This window comes from Bos taurus, chromosome 29 (assembly GCF_002263795.3).
Source record: "Bos taurus isolate L1 Dominette 01449 registration number 42190680 breed Hereford chromosome 29, ARS-UCD2.0, whole genome shotgun sequence".
Lineage (NCBI taxonomy): Eukaryota > Metazoa > Chordata > Mammalia > Artiodactyla > Bovidae > Bos > Bos taurus.
Window position 1 is genome coordinate 37,910,866 of NC_037356.1, and position 16,551 is coordinate 37,927,416.

Genomic DNA, 16,551 nt, shown 5'->3' on the forward strand with positions numbered 1-16,551 from the left:
AAGAAGAACTAAAGAGCCTCTCAGTGAGGAGAGGAGATGAAAAAACTAGTTTAAACTCAACATTCAAAAAACCATTCACAAAAAGGTACTCAACATTCATGGCATCCAGTACCACCACTTCATGGCATATAGATGAGGGAAAAGTGGAAAGAGTGGGCAGATTTTATTTCCTTGGGCTCCAAAATCAATATGGACCTTGAGTGCAGCCAAAAAATTAAAACACACTTGCTCCTTGGAAGGAAGAAAGGCTATGAAAAACCTGCACAGTGTATTAAAAAGCAGAGACTCACTTTGCTATAGAAGTCTGTAGTGTCAAAGTTATGGTTTTTCTAGTAATAAGGTACAGATGTGATATCTGGACCATAAGAAACAGTGAACGCCAAAGAATTGAGCTTTTGAACTGTGGTGCTTGAGAAGATTCTTGAGAGTTCCTTATACCACAAGGAGATCAAACCAGTCAATCTGAAAGGAAATCAACTTCTGACCCCTGTTGTCTCAGCTGAGGCATCTACTGAGGGCCTCCAGGTGGAAAGAACGGATGCTTCCACTGCAAAAGTGCCTAACCATGGCAGGTCCAAGCAAACAGTTTGTAGCCCCACCTATGGAGAAGCTCAGAAAGGCTGAAGTCTCTGTGTACCCTGGGTCTCCTGATACATGCGTTGCATTCTCCCCAGCAGCACTGGAGGCCAAGGAAGGGGTTGTGTGCCTTGGAGGAGGAGGATGGCTCAGGGATCCACTGGGGCCATCACTTATCAAGTAGGACTGGAAAGGACAGAGCAGGCATATGTGGTAGAGACCTGGTGACTGGGTGTGGGGCAAAAGGGAACTAGCTCTTGGTGAAGTACCTCACCCAAACTCTCCTGGAGGAGAAGCCCAGTGAAAAGTTCATCTGAGATGGGATGAAGAGAGTCTATTTCATTACCCATTATAATTCCTCTGAGTGAGGAGGTGGTGGAGTTGATGGGTTATCACAAACTCTTCCGTGGCCAGGACTATCTCCCAGTCTCTTTCTTTGGGGCTGCCTCTCCCCAGCTTCAGTCATGTAGTTCTGGAGGAAATTGGCAATCATGTTTGCTTCTGGGTCAGGGCCACAAGACCATGTAAAGCCAATCATAGGACCCCATGCCCCTGCCAGCATGGCTGATCTAGGACTGTGCCTGTGATCTGAGGTGGGTCATTCAGAGAACACCCTTGAACTCTGATGTCTTCAAACTTTTCTTTCCTTATTGGAGATGCCTTCAAGATATAAAACGCTAGGGCAGGTATCTTGGACTCCCTCACTAGGTGTAGAAGCCTTAAGGAAGAAAGTTGTCAGGCTAAGACCATCAAACAAGAGGGAATGAAAGAGTGAGGGTGTGAAATAGAGAACTGATGACTTCTGATTTCTTGGGTCCAGTCATTGAGATCTTTGTATTTGCTTTGAGTCTTGTGTCCTGGATTCTCAGAATCATTTCAATGAGTCTCTCCTTTCCTTGAAGCCAGGTGGAGGTGGGCTCCTCTCAACTGTGATTCAGACTTTGTTGTAGATCCTTCCTGATCATTGTACACCTCCCAAACACAAACAGTGGCACCCGTTTGTTTCAGCACCATTACATGTGAAACCCTTTACTGTTTATTGTAGTAGGGTGTGCAGAACATCAAATACAGTTCAGCAGCATCCTGGGCAGGAGTACCCTAAGTGTGATTTAGTGTTTGCTCGGAGCGGCCTTACTGATTCCTGAAAACACTCCAAGCATTTACACTGCCTGTGCCAGGGCAATCCTGTCATTTCCTCAATCCAAGACTGAGAAATACAGCCTCAGGAAGACGTCACCCAGGATCCAGGTCTCTCTAGATGTCCTCACTGTGTTCTCTTGAAAGGTGGTATATCAGTAGCCTCTAGAATCCTGGGGGAGTCAGAGACACACATCAGTCATCCTGAGCCCTTACATGCGACTCCCCCCAGTATCCAGACCCAGCACAATTATTTGTTTTATTTCCCTCTTTTGGTAAGTATCAAGGGATTTTCTCAGTAGCAGGGGATATGAGAATTCATCCACAACCAAAAAGGGCCAAGACATGAAGTTTACATGAGGAAGGGTGTGGGGGAGGGGAGGACAGGGAGTTGGGGATACAGAGGAATGATAAACAACAAAGTCCTACTGTAGAGCATAAGGAAATATATTAACTACCCAGTCATAAACCACATGAAAAATAATAAGAAAAAGAATATATATTTCTGTATGTGTATAACTGAGTCACATTGCTGTGCAGCAGAACTTAACGCAACACTGAAGATTAGCCACACTTCAATAAAAATTTTAGAAAAGAAAAAGAATATCCATAGTTCTCCTCTCTCCCTGTTTCTTTCCTTCTGACTCCTGCTCCTTGTTTTCTCTGCAGAGAATGCTGGTTCTCCTGCATCCCCACAATCCATACATTATTAATAAACTGTATTTTGTATTGGAATATAGCTGATTAACAATATTCTGAGTTTCAGGTGGACAGTAAATGGACTCAACCATATGTATCCATGTATCCTGGTCCCCAAAATAAACCGCCCATCCAGGTTGTCATATAATTCAGTGGAGTTCCCCGTGATACACAGTAACTCATTGTTGGTTATCCATCTTAAATAGAGCAGTGCCCACAACACGTTCTTGAAGACTTAGGAATTCTGGGAAGCCTCCTTCAGCCCGCATTCACCCTCTTTGGCCACTCCAGGGTTGGTTGGGTAACGTACTCTGGTTCCCCATCCCCACCGGTGAGTCCATAGCCCTCATCACCCCGAGTAAGTCCCCAGGACCCCAATGCAAAGCACCTTGGGATGCCATTTGCATGGAATCCAGTGCAGTTTTGCCTAGAATCAAGCAACCCTCCATATGGCTCCATGAGTTTACAGTTTTAGAATTCCTGAAATTCCCTCCCTTCCTCAAAGTCTTCTTTGAGCCCATCAGCCAGCTGTGAACTCCCCTAGGGAGCTGACATGAAGCCTCCACCCTGTGCTTGGGCTGAGCAGTCACTGTGCACCCTTTATTCACATTAGCATCCCGCCTCCGCACAGAGGGGTCAGGTATTCCAACTCACAAAGGGGGCACCCGGCCCTAGCTAGGGGAAGATGCATCCGAGAACTAGGGTGACCATGTAATTTATCATCTAAACCAGCAAAACTGCAAGAAGGGAAGGGAGACTGTTAATCCCTATGGTGGGACAGCAAACTGGGACTGTCCCCAGCCATTCTTCTTGTCACATGACTTATTTCAGGGACTGCTAGAGCTGACTTTCCATGTTCATCCGTCCGAAGGTTCAGACTGAAGTAAAGCTCTTTGAACACTGAGGACCTGAGTGTTTCCTTCTCCTTGTGACTTCCACCATGCCAGCATGGCATGGTGTCTCCACATTTATTTCAGGATGATCAATGTCCCAGATGGCCCTTTACTCTCAATTGGTTCATCTGGCCACCCCGCCCCCCTCGCCCCCGCCGCTCAGCAGCGTCTGCAATAGTGAGAGATAGCCTGCAGAGGGCGCCCTCCTCCCAGCGGCAGCCCAAGGATTCCTGCAAGTTCCTATTTGAGAACCACCCCTCAGGGTTCTCTCCTCACCTTGATGATGTAGGCTTGAGCTGGGACTGGGTAGTTGATGACATGATGGTGAAGATAATAGAGGACAGGGTATTGACTGCAAAACATGAAACGTAGTGCTGTTAGAGAGAGAGGGAGAGAGTTTGGCCCTGGAGATGCTTCTTTTGTACGGAGACTGGGAGTGACCCTGGGGCATGACCCTTCACCTCGGAACCCCCTGGCATGGCGCTGATGAGCTTCTGGATGTTACTGACCAGTCTTCTTGGGCCAAAGATCAGTGATGCCCCGGTATCCACAAGGGCCTCACAGCTGCCAGAACAAGCAATAGTCTTTCTTTTCATGGAGATGCTGAGAGACAGTGTGACAAAGCAGGCATCAAGGTCACTCTGAGTCCCCCCAGAGCTGCCCCCTTCCCAACTGTCTTCTAAACAGCTCTTTGTCTCTTGCTCTCTTTTCCTTTGCCCCCGACAGGGCATCTTCCTTGACATTCTTGAATGCAGTACTTGATTACACCAGGCTCTTTTGCACCTTGACACAAGCTGGTCTTCCTTCCTAGAGGAGCCCCCTCCCATTTGACTAGCAAATTTCTTCTCATCTTCCAGATTCCAGCTTAATTGTCATGGTTTCAGGGAAGTCTTTCTCCTGGTGTTTATCAGTCTCCTTTCTTGACAGTCTCTGTAGATCCTTCCTCATGTCTAGCATGTACCAAAGTCACAGTTCACTATATGTGTGTCTCATTTCCTGTGCATCTGCCTTCTTAGATGTGCTGGTAAGTTTTATTCTCATTACCTCCCTAAAGTGCCTGGCACACAGTGGATGCCCAAGACTTCTCTGTTTAGTGTGTGAATGAAAACTGTGAACATAATGAATGAGAAACATCCAGACAGCTGTGTCTGGAGGGGAACAAATAAAGGGTCAATCACAGAGTGAAGACGGAAATTTGTGAGGGCAGCAGATTCTCACAGTGGTGGGAGAGAGGGGCTCCTCTGGGAGAGGGTGTCTGCCAGCACTGCTCCTACAACCAGCTCAGATGCTGAGACCCTGGCCAGGAAATACATGACTAGCCCACAGAAACTCCAAAGGACAGGTCAGCTTTTGTCTGAGGGTATCACACAGAATCCTATCAATTATGCCTCTTGTCCTCAGGTCACTCCTGGATCCTACCTTCCTGATTCTCTGTTATAGCCCCTGCCCCACAGTGTGCCCATGAACGTGGGGTATCTTTTTTATTAGTTACTTTCACATCTTAAGATTTCAGCAAATCTCTCTACACTTCTCAGTCGTTGTTCCCTTAGGAGACCAGTTCTCCCCATTTCCAGCACTTTCCCTGTTTTTAAACTGATATTTATCTGTACTGAGACCTTCCTTGGTCCCAGGTAGCCTCGGACAGCTGGTCATTTTATACCTCTGTTCAGGATGGAGAAATTCTCCCTAATCCTCTGTTCACCACAGTGTAGAGTCCTCTAACCATGCTCCACGCCTCACAGGGCAGTGGGTGCAATCCTCTCCCAGCTGCAAAGACCTCTCTGCACCCTTTTAGGACCCTGGTCAGAGCCCTGGTCAGAAGGCCTGGGGATTATGAACCCATGGGTTGTTTGCATATCTATCTGCTTGTGTGTTTGTTTGTATGTGTCTCTGTGAGTGCTTGTGTGTCTCTGACTAGCTATGCATGTTTATATGTGTATGTTTATATGTGTCTGCTTGTGTGCTTCGATGTGTCTATGTGTCAGTGTCGTTGTGGGTGGTGTATATGTCTGTGTGACTGTGTGTCTGAGAATGTATTGTGTGTGTCTGCCTGTGTCCATGTACAATAGCGGGAGCATCACTTGGGCTGACCCTCAGAGGGAGAGGCTTACCGGTCCATGTGTACACGCCTGTCACCCACGTGGATCAATGGTACCCAGTTGAGCACTCCCTGGTAGTAGGATTTATCCACCCCACCAAACATCACCACACTGCCTTTCGCCCTGCATGTGTATAGAGAAGAGAGGGGTGGATCCTTGGAGGACAGTAACAACAGCACTGTCTGAGAGCTGTGATGGTCCACCCATCAAGGCCCTAATAAGGTCCCTATGTACAGATTCAGAAATAGCGTCTAGGAGCGATTGAGATCCAGACTGAGGTTGGTTACTGGCTAATGAGTGGCACAGAGGAGGTTAGAAGCTAAGTCACCTGGCTGGGCTCCACCCACTCTATCTTCTGAAGATGCCCTACCTCCTGCGACCTGAGTGGTCAGACACATTCAGAGGACATGGTGCTGAAGCATATTGGCTTTCTCCTTGTCCAGGTTGTCATTTTTTCAGGAAACTCAAAGCCTGGTAGTTCTAAGGGTATGGGTTCAGGGAACCCAGAGTTGGCTCCACTGGCCTGTGACCTCTACTGTTCAAAGGGCTCAGAAGGGATCCCAACAGTGCCCTCCCTGTCTTGAAATGCCTAATATTTCTTGAACAAGGGGTCCCACATGTTTGTTTTGTGTCCCACACTTTCAGTTTTCACTGGCTCCTGCTAATAGGGTACCTGGTCCTAGGCTCCCAGTGGAATGCTAATGAGGAAGGAAAGATATCCACCATCCTTCTCCTTCTTTCGTGATCAAATTCATAACAAATCATATTGCTTTTTCCTCCAACTTGTTTCCTGTTGCCTTCCATTAGTCTTCCTCCTCACTCAACCCCCTAGACCAAGTTACTGGTTTTGAGTCCAGGAGCAGGGTTGTGTTCCAATAAAACGTTATTTATAAAAGCCAGTGGTGAAGCCAGGTACAGCCCTGGGGCTATATTTATCCTGGGTTAGATTATCTCTCAGGATTCTTCTTTATCAAGTGTTCTATAATTTTCATGTACCTGAAAGCATCTTACAGCTAATTTGGAGAAAGAGATTGTCCATTTCAGACTTACTTGCTCAAGTAGAATTCAAAAACAGGCTCAGAAATGGCACCTTGATTCTTCAGGTTGTCAAAGATGGGGATAGCTCCAAAGACGGATATGTTGGGGTAGTTCAAGCCCAAGATGCCAGCAAAAGGTGCATCCTCATATCCATATTCCACAACGCTTAGACCGAACAGCTGGTTAGTACTTACAAGGTCCCCAATCTGTGGGAGAGAAGTGTTCCCACTTACAGATATGTGAAGTGGGGCTAGGACTGGGCTGGGGTGCATTGCCATTAAATCCTCAGAGAAGAAGTGAGGCTGGGCTCTGTCTTTGGTGGACCTCAGACGGTTAGACCAAGCTGGGAGGGGAATTTGGGTTCCATTTGTGAGAGGCTGTGAATTTTAAAACATCTGCCCCTCTGAAAAATACCACCTGAGTGAGTTAGATTGGCCTTGTGGCTTCTGTCCAGGTGGGGCAACCAAGTCAGGCCAGGACCCATTGGTGCCCCCTTGTGGACAAAATGAGTCGAGAGCAAGGTAGCCTTCTCTGGCATCACTATGACCTAATGCCAGGAATGGTCTGAATTCTCTGTAAGGTACTGTGGATTCTGCATCTGTCCAGGAAGACAGAAGCCAAAAACACAGTCTTGCTTGCAGGGATCTATGAAACTACTGCCTGGGAAATTTCCTTTTGGGGATATGTGTGTATTTGTGTGAGTGCGTATGGGAGACAAAGAGAGAGAGGGGAACTACTCAAGTACTTTGGGGAGGCAGGCCATACATTTTATGAGATTCTCAAAGGCACCCTAGAATAAGAACTCATTTATCAGGCCCCTTGATATCTCTGGCCTCCAGTTTCCCACTCCAGATACCTGAAGCTCTTGACTGCCCCCAGGGTCCCCAGGTCAGTTTTATCCTATCCCCAATGACACCCCACTCCAGTATTCTTGCCTGGAAAATCCCATGGACAGAGTAGCCTGGTGGGCTCCAGTCCATGGGGTCCCTAAGAGTCGGGCACGACTGAGCGACTTCACTTTCACTTTTCACTTTCATGCATTGGAGAAGGAAATGGCAACCCACTCCAGTATTCTTGCCTGTAGAATCCCAGGGACAGAGGAGCCTGGTGGGCTGCCGTCTATGGGGTCGCACAGAGTCGGACACGACTGAAGCAACTTAGCAGCAGCAGCAGCAAACACCCTACAGCAACCTCAGTCCTGAAAAGCCAACCCAGCTCCACCATTTACAACATGTGTGACTTCAGCAAGGCCCTTGCTGTCTGCACCTCAGTTTCATCATATGTCTCATGAGCTAACCATCTGCTGTGTGGGGCTGTTGCAGGATTAAACCAATTATTACCTGAAAGTGCCTGGAACAGTCTGTGAATATAAAGTGAAAGTGAAAGTGAAGTCACTCAGTCGTGTCCAACTTTTTGTGACCCCATGGACTGTAGCCTACCAGTCTCCTCTGTCCATGGGATTTTCCAGGCAATAGTACTGGAGTGGATTGCCATTTCCTTCTCCAGGGGATCTTCCTGACCCAGGGATCGAACCTGGGTCTCCTGCGTTGTAGACAGACGCTTTACCATCTGAGCCACCAGGGAAGTCCTGGAAAGTGCCTGGAAAAGTCTGTGAATATAAAAGTGGGTGCTTTTCCCCGCTCTTCTTGCTCCCAGCAAAATGAACCTTGAACTGCTCATGGTCAGAGGAGCTGCAAGTCCACACCTTAAGTCACTCTCTGGGTTAGCTAAGCCATTTGCTTATGTGTCACCATGGGCACTGCCTCCCCAGGGACAGGATCCTGTGAGTAAGATGGCCAATGTCTATGGGAGTTAGGCTAGGAAGGGTCTTGCCAGATGGTCCTGCATCTGTTTTGCAAGCAGAGGTCACTCCATAGCCAGTCCTGACTCAGCTTCTCTTTACATGTTACCTGAATGGTGTCATAAGCAAGAAATCCCTTCATGCTCCCAGATCCATAGGCGATCCTGAAGGTGTTTTGGGTAGGCTGGAAGGTGGAAGACTTGTAATGTCTGAACCTAACTTGTGTAATTGCAGACATAAGAGATGAGTGTAATCAGGTGCCAAGAGTGGAAACAGGGCGGCAGGGCAAGTAAAGGATGGTTCAGGTAGGGGGTGTCTGTACTTACAACAGGCTGGACTGGGACAAAAGAGGGAGGGAACCTACAAGTCAGATGAGCCTGTGTCAAAGATAACCTGGAATTCCTGAGGGCGTGTTCCAATGGTGATGTTACCCTTATATTGCATCTACAGGGAGAAGGAGGGAGTGGATTAGTCAGAACTGGCTACCCTCTATTCCCACACTGATGCCTACCTCTGGTGTCGTATATCACTTGAGATCACTTTCCAACCACTGTGAAGCTCACAGCCTTTGATCACAGAGGTGCTTGCATTTGATTTTTTTGTTTCTGTGCTACATTGTATGCAGGATATTGATTCTATGACCAGGTGTTGAAATGGCACCTCTTGCATTGGAAGCCCAGAGGCATAACCACTGGACCTCCAGAAACGTTGGACACCCAGGGAAGTCCTGGTGCCTTCATTTGAGAAATTTTGTAGTCTCTTCAAATGCAGCCTTAGCACCTCCTTCTCCAGGAGATCCTTCTTGATCAACCCCAGGCACTAACTCTAAACTCAGACCACATTCAATCAACACCACACAAGTGACCCTTTCACTTGACATGTATTTATTCTTTGCCTATCTCTCAGGCTGACATGGCATTCTTGAAGACAAATAAGCCCCTTTTCTGATCTAAAAACAGTAAGCACTGTGTTAGATTCTTATGGCCTTACACAGAATACGGGTTCAATAACTTTTTCCTGCTGAGGTTCTTGCATCTGTGGAAACTGAATTACTCTGCCTAGGGATTCACAATTGCTTTGCAGTTGGTTCTACTTTCTGATCAGAGATGGTTCATTCTTCATCTGTAACTAGTTGACTCCCTTAGTTCGGAAGGAGCTGCTGCTGCTGCTAAGTCACTTCAGTCATATCCGATTCTGTGCAACCCCATAGACAGCAACCCACCATGCTCCACCATCCCTGGAATTCTCCAGGCAAGAACACTTGAGTGGGTTGCCATTTCCTTCTCCAATTCAGGAAAATGAAAAGTGAAAGTGAAGTCACTCAGTCGTGTCCGACTCTTAGCGACCCCATGGACTGCAGCCTACCAGGCCTCTCTGTCCTTGGGTTATTCCAGGCAAGAGTACTGCAGTTGGTGGTCATTGCCTTCTGCTCAGAAGGAACAATCTCCCTCAAACTAATGACATGTCTTTGACACAGAAATGGATGTTTACCTGCCACCTAGTAATTTATGGGCCCAGTTACCAAGACCAACAGTTGAGGATGAGAGTGCCTTCTCCTCTGTGTGGGGCCCCTTTTACCCAGTGTTTCTGCCTCCTGCAGGAGCCCCAGCCCCAATATCTCACGTGGCATCTCCAGATGAGCCCCAGTGCTAGGCTAGAGCACCAGGGGGCTCTGTGGAGCACCATCCTTCAAAAACACTCACATCCATGATGTTCCTCAGGGGGTGAATACCTTAGAGGTATTCTTTCACCGAACATTTGACAAAGAAAACAAAGAAGATGCTACAATTAGATGTCAGTGTTAAGGTATAACTGTCATTGTTATGGCACTGTGTACTTTCCAATCATTTTTATGAGTCACCTTATTATAAGAATTTTATGCATATTCCATGGCAAAGACGTAAGTTTGAATAAAGATTCTGTTCTGTAATGTTGGGTAAGCCATATGACCATGCGGGGTCTCAGTCTCCCCTTCGATAAAATGGTGGAATGTAATGATTCAAACCCTCCAAATAGGATATCTTGGGGATAAGTAAAGTCATGGATATAAGGTGCCTGATAAATAGGAAGTCTCAACAATGACAGCCACTAGCATTGCTGTTGCCACCACACTGTATCCTTCTCATAGAAGCTCAGGGAAGGAGCTACAAGGGGGATTCCTATCCTCTTTTACAAGGGAGGAATTTGAAATGCAAGAGGTTTGTGAATTGGCTGTGGTCACACTGCTTGCTCAGATATAAAACAGTGTATAAGTAGATCTGCCAATCTTTCTCCAAGTTGAAAGAGAAGAGAGAGTTAAAAGAAGAATCCAGGAGATAGGGAACAAGTTCAGGAAATGTAGAAAATTAAAAGAAAAGTTAAAAGAAAACACCACAGAGAGAAATACACTCACAGAGACTTCCAAAGGGATGGAGAGATAAATGATAGTGATACTGAGATGTAGACATAGACATATACACACTGGAATAGAGAGGGAACAAAGAACATGCTAAATAAAACCTAGAAAAGTGCTATTCCGCAGGACCACACCTACATCTGCATTGACTGTGCACTGAACAATTGCAAGGAGTTCCAATTTCAATAGGTCATGACATGACTGGACCCCAGAGTTTTGCAACTATGCAAATCTACACCAAGAACCTTGGGTTCCACAGTTCCTAGAGCAAGGTACTTATCGATATTTAAGGGTTGAACTTTAAGATTGTCAGGGAAATATTCCATTCCACTCTAAACCTGATGAGTAGAAGAATAATCAGAGGAAAAGAAAAATCACAGAAAGGAAGATGATGTGGCTTATAGTCTCCATACATACATGACCCTGCAATCTGAGAAGGCCACCAGGTCAAGGAACACAAGCCACTTCATGCTTATTTCCTGGCTCCAAGGACTCATGGAAGTTCAGGTTCTTAGCATGTAGTGGTGATTGGGAGCCCCTAGATATATATGCTCTGACATGCCCTAGTTTAGCCCTTTAGGTCAATAATAGTTCTTAAAAAAACACAAAGGTCTCGATAAAATCTTTACCTTCATCAGTGTCCTTGGTGAGTGGACTTTGAAGCTTTTTCGAATACAGAGAATTGAACTGTAATCTCTTCCTTGAAGCTTGGCTGGAAAATCATACTGATCTGCATGGACATCTAAGAAGATGGAGAACCTTGCCTACTTGGAGAGAAAACTGCTAAGAACATCCTAAAAATGGATACTAAGGGCCATGCTCAACATTCTTGGTTTCATGTCATCTTCCTAGCCACTTCATGAGAAATGCATTGCTGTCTTCATTGGCGAGAAGATTGCTAGGAGGATAAGTTGTCAAATGGCAAAGTGAAGACTTCAGGGACAGCCCAGGGACATACAACTGGCTTTAGGTAGTGGGTCTGATGGCAGACATCAGGGGCACCTATGATGCCAGGTTGCATCAAAGATTTAGGGCAGAGCAGTACTTCAATTGCATGGTTTCAATATTGGAAGAAATGTCATATGCATCCACAAGATATTTTATACCATCCAGCAAATGTACAAGGAAGAACTGTGTGCTAGGTTCTGGGTTAAAGGCTTCAAAGTCAAAGTTGATGAAGACAAAGTAGTGTTTATCTTAAGAGACCTAGCAGTCTAGTTCACAAAGTCATGGCCTCAAGAGGTAGGAGATATGATACTAGGACTAGGTGGCCAAGTTGAACCCTGGGCCACACAGGCCTTACCCCTGGGAGCAGCCTTTCCTCCACTTCACCCATGCTGGAAAGCAGACCAGTTGGCCATGTTTTAAAAAGAATTGGAAGTTTGGATATTTATGTATAATCTACTGATTTTAATGTTAGCAACTAAATTTTTTCCAAAAAAACAGTGGGAACAAAATCTCCACAGCGATGTGCTGGAATCAGCTTTCAGTCTCTGCAGGTTTTTATTTCTTGCCTAGAGTTGGGAGTGCAGTGGGGACAGAGAGGAATTTAATTCATGTCAGTTGATTTACAAAGACACTGAATGCATACTGAACATGTGTGTTTCATTTCTATTTATAAAGAAAGATCATCAGGGACATACAAACCAATATAATTTAACTGCTTAAGATAAATGGATATATTTCTGATATAGTCTCCCCATAGGGTCTATGTTATGAAAAATTTTGTCTGCCAAACCAAACATACAAAAAATAATTTTGAAATGTCTTCCCAATCAAAGAAGACAAAACTACTGTGGCAGCCGAAGATAATCGTGTTTAATGACTCATCCTGGACTCCCAGGGCCTATTCCTGCATGAGATTTATCCATGCCTGTCCCTTGAATACAACAGGAGCCTCTCCTTTTGCCAGGTGTGTTTAGATGGGTCACTGTGACTTAGTCCTCATTTTTTCGTGTTGTTTAAATTCAGTTCTGGTGGTTAAATCCCAACAGGGGGAACATGACATCACTGACAAATGACACACATATATGCCCTTTAAACTATGGTGTTGCAAAAGACTCTTCAGAGTCCCTTGGACCTCGATGAGATCAAACCAATCCATTCTAAATAAAATCAGTCCTGAATATTCATTGGAAGGATTGATGGTAAAGCTGAGGCTCCAATTATTTGCCCACCTTATGGGAACAACTGACTCATTGGAAAAACCCTGATGTTAGGAAAGATTGAAGGCAGAAAGAGAAGGGGAAGACAGGATGAGATGGTTGGGTGGCATCACCAAGTCGATGGACATGAGCTTGAGTAAGCTCCGAGAGTTGGTGATGGATAGGGAAGCCTGGCATGCTGCAGTCCATGGCGTTGCAAAGAGACCGACACAACTGAAAGGACTGAACTGAAGTGAATAAATTGAGAACAAAGAAACTGATAAATCTAATTACATCAAGTTGGTGACTTGCTGCCCATAACAACACATTACTTAAGTAGCTTTAAAATTCAGAATTATGACTACATTCAGAGTGGAATATCTTCTAACTAAAAACAAAAATACTGCCCATCCAAAACAAAACAAAGAAAAACAGGAAAGAAATCTGAAACTATATTCAACAACTTATTGTTCCTCATAACTTCTGTTATTGTGACAGAATCATATGCATGTTAAAAGGTAAAAGCAAGACAATAATTAAAACTAATGTTCTGAAGGCTTCCCTGGTGGCTCAGAGGTTAAAGTGTCTGCCTTCAGTGCGGGAGACCTGGGTTCAATCCCTGGGTCGGGAAGACCCCCTGGAGAAGGCAATGGCAACCCACTCCAGTATTCTTGCCTGGAGAATCCCATGGACAGAGGAGCCTGGTACGCTACAGTCCACCGGGTTGCAAAGAGTCAGACACAACTCAGCGACTTCACTTTCACTTTCACTTTCTGAAGTAAGCCTTTCAGTGGCTAGAAGAAGAGGTTCACACATAACATAAAGAAGTTTAATTCAAACCCTTCTGTCTTTAATCTTGAACTGAAAGCATAAGTTTGTACCAACTAATTATATTCCTTTTTATTTTATTTTTTAAGGAAAACGTGTACTTCCTACTCTGACCAATGTAAAGCCTACAAGCAATGACAACTTGATATCAGTGACTATTCTGAGGTCTAACATGCAGCTTCTAAATACATTTCCCATCAGACGATGCATGGATTCTTAAAGAGATGGTTGATTTCAGGACTGGGTAAAGAAATGCACAAAATAATCTTGGGAATCATGAAGGACCACAAAGCTAAGGCATTTCAAAGCCCAATGGAGACTGGACAAAAAGTTTAAGAATCCAAATGAAAATGCCAAACATCTACCAGTTTGTTGGGCAGAATGATGTTTCTGCTTCTCAACACACTTTTTATGTTTCTCATAGCTTTCCTGCCATGAAGCAAACATCCTCTGATTTCATGGCTGCAGGCACCATCCACAGAGGTTTTAGAAGCTAAGATGAAGTAATCAGTCACTGCTTCTACCTTTTCTCCTTCTATTTGCCATGAAGGATGGGGCTGGATCCCATGATCTTACTTTTTTAATATTTAATTTTAAGCTGGCTAAATGTGTCCAAATGTTAATAGGCAACATCTAATTTGTCACTGTGATAGATTGCTAGGGCATCAACTCACCATTGTGAGCGCTGAGAAAGGAAAATAATCATCAATATTTATGCTCTTTTGTTTCTATTAAGCATAGGTTATGTAACTATAAACAGTTCCAGGAAAACAAGCTAGACTGTCGATTCTGGGAGTGATGAGAGAGTGATGGGGAGCGGCTATAATACAGATGAAGCCTCACTCACTGGCCTGCAGCTCACCTCCTTCTGTGGAGGTCTGGTTCCTAATATATCAAGGACTGGTACTAGTCCTGACCCACTGTGGTGGTATTGTGGACTTCTGCTCTAAACCCAACAGTGGGACATTCTGTAAGACAATCCACCCTGCTACCGCCCAGTTTCTGAACAAATGAATGGCATAAAATTGCGAGAGGAACAGTTATTTCATCTTAAAGGAGAACAACCAAGTGCGACATATGACTACATTCTTTCAGTAAACTGTGAAAACTGCTTTTTGAGCATCAGGGAAATTTGTACATGGACTGGATATTAGATTTTAATTTTATTGGGAACAAAGTGCATTTTTTAACATCCCATTATTTTACCCCAAATACTCATTAAGTACATTTTGTGAATTGTTCATCTCGTCCCTAAAATATTTCAGGAAAAATGAATAAGAAGTAAAAGAGAGAATGAAATGAGTGTCTGTCTTGATTTAAAAACAGATCTGCATAGCTGCGATGTATTGAATTGAGTCCACTCTTGACTTCCAATGTGATGGTATTAGGAAGTGGAGTGTTTGGGAGGTACCCAGGTTGACATGGGGTTTTGATGGTGGTCCCTCATGATGGGATTAGCCTCTCCCTATTTTTCTCTTATTCTCCCTCTTCTTGTTCCCTTCAACCACCACATGTGAGAAGATAGCAAGAAGAGAAAGACTGATGCAAGTCAAGAATGTCTTCACCGGGAACTCAGTTGGCCACAACTTTGATGTTGCAGTCTCCAGTCAATGACAACCGGTGGGACTAAGAGGATGGTTTTGTACTTATTGATGCCAAAATGATAAAATATAGTGTTTATGACAATCTTCTTTATTATATTTGTTATGCTTGAAACCGTTTTGTAGTAAGAAGTTTATAGAATGTCCATTTTGAAATTTCTGTCTTAGAGATACCCTGAGGAGCCCAAGATAGCAGATTCAGGCAGGTCCCCAATGAATGAGTGGTTGGAGGACCCCATGCTCCTTACTCCAACTCATCTCTTGTCATCTGAAAACCATCCCCCACACCTGACAACCTTACCACCACCCACCCCCCCCCATCTGCATCTCCATTACCCTGCTAAGCTGAGTCAACTAGCTGGAGATGTTTGTGATTCAGAACAGGGTCTGGAAGCAGAAGGAATGTGGATATTTTTAGAAAGAATGAACTGGGCAGACCCTTCCTTGTTTCCCCTTCTTTAGTGCCATCTGCATGTGAGGGATTGGGCCTGGGTAGAGAGGAAGCCACAAGTGGGACTGCATGGATATTTGCAAGAGAAGGGAGGAGGAATTCAGAACCCAGGAACCAGGAGGTGGTCAGCTTGCACAGGATGCAGGAGGGAAAGAAGAAGCACTGGGAAAAGAATAGTGCCTACCTGAGGGTCAGATCTACCTGAGTCTTCCGGTTAAACTTGGAGGTCACATCCTTCCTGGTGGAATTCTTGCTCCATATGTGGAGGGAAGAGAGCTGTACTCACTCCTACTGAGTCACAGGGAGAGGGACAGCCTCCCCCAGAGCCCTTTGATTCCACTCTAACTGTGGGTATCATCCCAAGCCAGAGAGCAAATGGTTGGTCATCCAAAAGATGACTTACTTTAAATAGTATTTAAAATACTACAAAATTTGTCTAAGAGTCCTGGCATATCTAGTTCCTTGAGTTTTTTAGCAGAGATGATTCATCAGCCTAAATTGGGTTTCTGCTGAGGAATCTACAAACTTCCCATGGGTAACTTCTGACTTTTAAGTACCTGATCTCGTCCCACAGAACCCAAATGATGGTAAGTTCCAGTGGGCAAGGCCTCTAAGGTCCTCGGTATCACAGCAGCTTTGTGCCAAGTGGTCTACCACTCCCAGTCCTGAGCCCAGGACCCATGAACATCACCAGACAGTTACAGCCCCCTGCCCACCAGAGGCAGCCTCAGCTTCCTCAGCAACATGCACCTCTGAGCCTCTTGTCCACTGACTGGCACTGAGCTTCAGTCTGGAACAAGTGTTCTGGAGCGAGTCCAGTCTCCCTCATCCAAGAGATGGGAAACTGAACCCTGGGTTGTATGACTAACTCTAAAGCTGCAGGTACATT

General features: G+C 45.1%; 1 non-coding gene and 1 pseudogene across 1 annotated transcript; both read right to left on the reverse strand.

Annotated features, from left to right (window-relative positions):
- Positions 1-1,736: 1,736 nt before the first annotated feature.
- Positions 1,737-11,974, reverse strand: LOC615840 (pregnancy-associated glycoprotein 1-like; annotated as a pseudogene).
- On the reverse strand, positions 7,954-8,026 carry TRNAC-ACA (transfer RNA cysteine (anticodon ACA)). Its single transcript has one exon. It is a non-coding gene; the product is annotated as a tRNA-Cys (tRNA).
- Positions 11,975-16,551: the final 4,577 nt, after the last annotated feature.